The sequence below is a fragment of the Muscardinus avellanarius genome (assembly GCF_963383645.1).
Source record: "Muscardinus avellanarius genome assembly, chromosome: 10".
Classification (NCBI taxonomy): Eukaryota; Metazoa; Chordata; class Mammalia; order Rodentia; family Gliridae; genus Muscardinus; species Muscardinus avellanarius.
Window position 1 is genome coordinate 88,686,203 of NC_137796.1, and position 4,185 is coordinate 88,690,387.

A 4,185-nucleotide genomic window follows, 5' to 3' on the forward strand; every position below is an offset into this window, starting at 1 on the left:
GGCGCCTGCGAGGCAAAGGGGCGCTGGCTCAGGGAGGCCCAGGCCCGCTCCCAGCTCAGCCAGGCCCAGGGCCCTGCTGGAGGAGCCTCCCCACCCCCGAGCAACACCCCACATCCCATACCCGGGAGGGCTGCTTTGGCCGAGGAAGAAGGGGCCAAGCTCCATTACAAAGTCAGCTTCAACTGCCCTTCTCAACCCGGGTCAGAAGCGTGCCATCAAGCCAGACGTGGGCACTGGGCATGAGGACCACGGCCTGGCCACTTAGCCAGACCCTCAGCAACTTAGCGAGACCCTAAATAAAAAGTAAAAAGAGCTGGGCGTGGGGACAAGTGACAAGTAATCCCAGTTACTGGGAGGCTGAGACAGGAGGACTGCAGGTTAGAGGACAGCCTCAGCAAGTAGTGAGACTCTCTTCAACCTGAGGCCCTGTCTCAAATAAAAATAAAGCCAGGCGTGGTGGCGTGGCGCACACTTGTAATTCCAGTACTTGGGAGGCTGAGACAGGAGGATACCACAGGTTCAAAGCCAGACTCAGCTACTTAGTGAGGCTCTCAGCAACTTAGTGAGATGAGACCCTGTTTCAAAATAAAATATAAAATAGGTCAGGGGTAGAGGCCTCTGGGTTCCATCCCCAGGACCACAAAAATAAATAAATAAATAAATAAATAAATAAATAAATAAATAAATAATATAGGACTGGGGTGTAGTTCAGAGGCAGAATGCCCCTAGGTTCAAACAATGCTGTAATTAATATCCTTGTACATATCTTTGTACAAGTACACACAAAAAGAAATAAATAAGTAAAACAAAGCATAGTGGCACAGGCTTGTAATCCCAGAATCTGAGAGGCTGAGACAGGAGGATCCAGATTCACAGACATCCTCAGCTACTTAGTGAGGCCCTTTGCAACTCAGTGAGACACTATTTCAAAATAAAGAAAAAATAGGGCCAGGGGTATAGCTAGAAGGTAGAATGCCCCTGGGTTTCATCCCCAGTACCGCTAAAAATAAATAAATAAATAAATAAATAAATAAATAAATAAATAGAGCTGGGGGTGCTGCTCAGAAGTAGATCACCCCTGGGTCCAATCCCCAGTACTGCGCATGGACACACATATAAATAGAGTGAGGACGGGGCTCATAGCTCGGTGACAGAGCCCTTGCCTAACACTGGAGAGGCCTTAGGTTCAATTCCAGCCCTGAAAAGAGAGAGGGAGATAGAGACCCTCCTTCCTTCTCTACTTGGAGTCACTTTAAATTATCTGTGAGCCGGGCGTGGTGGTGCAGGTCTGTAACCCTAGCATTTGGGAGGCTGAGACAGGAGGATCACAGTTCGCAGGCAGCCTCAGCTATTTGGTGAGGCCCTTTGCAACTCCGTGAGAGCCTGTCTCAAAATAAAAATTAAAAAATAGGGTTGAGGGTTGTAGTTTGGAAGTAGAATGCCCCTGGGTTCCATCCCCAGTACTGCAATAATTAATTAATTAACTAATTAATGCCAGGCATGATGGTGCATGTTTGTAATCCTAGCATTTGGTAGGCTGAGATAGGAGGATCGCGGTTCATGGACAGCCTCAGCTACTTAGTGAGGCCCTCTGCAACTCAGTGAGACCCAGTTTCAAAATAAAGAATAAAAAATGGACAGGGGTGTAGCTCGGAGGTCAAATGCCTCTGGATTCCATCCCCAGACCCGCAAAAAAAAAAAAAAAAAAAAAAAAAAAAGTTAATTAGAAGTGATGTTGAAATTTTGAGTTATACCAGACTTTTTCATACCTGAAAATGAGACTATTCTTATGGCTAAAACTGACCGAAAGACTATTCAGTCCTCCAGAGCATAACTGAAATCAGTGATAAAAGAAAGTTCCCTAATGTAATCGTTCGGGTCCAACGGCTCTAAGACACTAGTAATATGGCTGAAGTTTTAAAGGCACATACCCTAGAACACAGAAATGCAACCACTCAGTAGACACCCCGGAAAACCTCTGGCACATCTACACACAAAAATATGTACAAGATATTAATTATAGCACTGTTTGTAATCATACGAATTAGAAAAAAAAGTTAATGGAGAAATGGCAAAATAGGTGATGGAATGCTGCACGACGACTGTGTTTAAAGGACACGGCACCGCCGGGCGCGGTGGCGCACGCGTGTGATTCCAGCACTCGGGAGGTTTGTGTGGGTGTGTGTGTGGGTGGGTCTGGGGATGGAACCCAGGGGCACTCTACCTCCGAGTTACACTCCCAGCCCTATTTTTTTATTCTTTATTTTGAAACAGGGCCTCGCTGAGTTGCAGAGGGCCTAAGTAGCTGAGGCTGTCTGTGAACTGCCATCCTCTGGTCTCCGCCTCCCAAATGCTGGGAATAAAAACGTGCACCACCACGCCTGGCCTGATTTTCATATTTTTTCATGGTACTGATTGAATCCAAGGGCATTCAACCTCTGAGCTATATTCTCAGTCCTATTTTATTTATATTTTGAAACAGGGTCTTGCTAGGTTAATAAGATTCTCACTAACTGCTGAGGCTGTCCTCGAATCTGTGACCCTCTTGTCTTAGCCTCCCTAGTACTGGGATTACAGGTGTGCACCACCACACCCTTTCTTTGAAGTTCTAAATAACTTTCTGTGTCTCTACTAACACATGACTCAAAAGGCCTCCCCATCTTTCAGCACCATTCCACGGGGACCAAGCCTCAACATGAGTTTGGGTGGCGACGAGCCACATTCCCAGGGTCACAGGCTCAGAGAGGAGATGCTGGTCCTCCGGGATGCTTATGCCGAGGGACTCGTCTCTGTTCACCTGCACCTGCCTGCATTCCCAGGGAGACTGGCTGGGCCCACAGCAGCTCAGCTGGGCAGCCCGGCCAGCCACAGGAAGACACTGGACCCTTTCCCTCAAGGCTCAAGCCAGGGCATCCTGGTGCAGAAAAAAAAAAAAAAAAAAAAAACTGTGGCAGAAATATAGTAAAGTTCTGATAGGACTCTAGCCAGAGGGAGAGCAATGGCCGAGAGCTCAGCCAATGACTAAGCACTGAATGACTAAGTAAGAAGGTGGGCGTGGCCCTGGGAGACACAGGGCTCCTTGGAGGGTGGCTATGGCGCAGGGGTCCCTGACAGAGTGGAAGGTGCTTCCCCTAACCGCCCATCCCTCCCCTTCACTCAGGGTCAGACTCCATCCCAGCCTGATGGCTCTGCCCACTGTCCCTCACAGGGACATCGGCCCTCGGGCCGTCCCTACACATTTAACCCTAGTGCCCATCTCCTGAGAAGGAGGCGTTGACTCTTAGATACCAGCGCCCCTCCTCAGACACCCACGACCCGCATGTAGACGCCTCATTCCCCTGAAGTTGTGTTAATCAGCTTTCGCCGCAGTGACCAAATACCTGACAGGAGCAACTTAGAGGAAGAAAGGTTTATTTATTTATTTCGGCTCAAGGTTTCCAAGGGTCAGTCCACAGCCAGCAGGCTCCAAGAAACAGCATGGGCACAGGGAGAGGCTGAGGGAAGCCAGGAGACAGACAGAGAGGAAGGGACCCGGGACACAGATCACCCACGGCCACACCCCACTGACCTACACCCTCAGCCAGGCCCCACCTGCCTACAGGTGCCACCCAGAAAATCCACTCAGCTCTGAAACCACCAGCAGATTAATCCACTAGTGAGGTACAGCCCCATGATCCGATTATTTGATTTCTGGACACTGCTGTGTGTGTCCATATGAGGGATGGAACCCAGGGCCCAGGGATGCCCCACCACTGACCTACATCCCCAGGCCTTTTTTTTCTTTTTTTTTTTTTTTTCCTTTTTGGAGACAAGGTCTCATTAAGTTTTCCCAGACTGGCCTAGATCTTGTGATCCTCCTGCCTCAGCCCCCCAAGTGAGATCACAGGCGGGCACCACAGTGCTTGCCCATCGCTACATTTTGAGGTTTTGGGGGACATTTCCGATCCAAACTAGAACAGATGTACATGGTAAAGGGGTGGTGGAAGAGCCAGAGGGGAGCGTCAGGAGTTCTTTCTGGGAGCCCAGAAGGTCAAGAGAGGAAAGTAAGCGGGTGTGGTGGCTCATGCTTGTAATCCCAGCATTCGGGAGGCTGAGACCAGAGGATCACGGTTCGTGGACAGCCTCAGCTACTTAGTGAGGCCCTCTGCAACTTAATGAGACTCTGTTTCAAAAAAAAAATAAAGA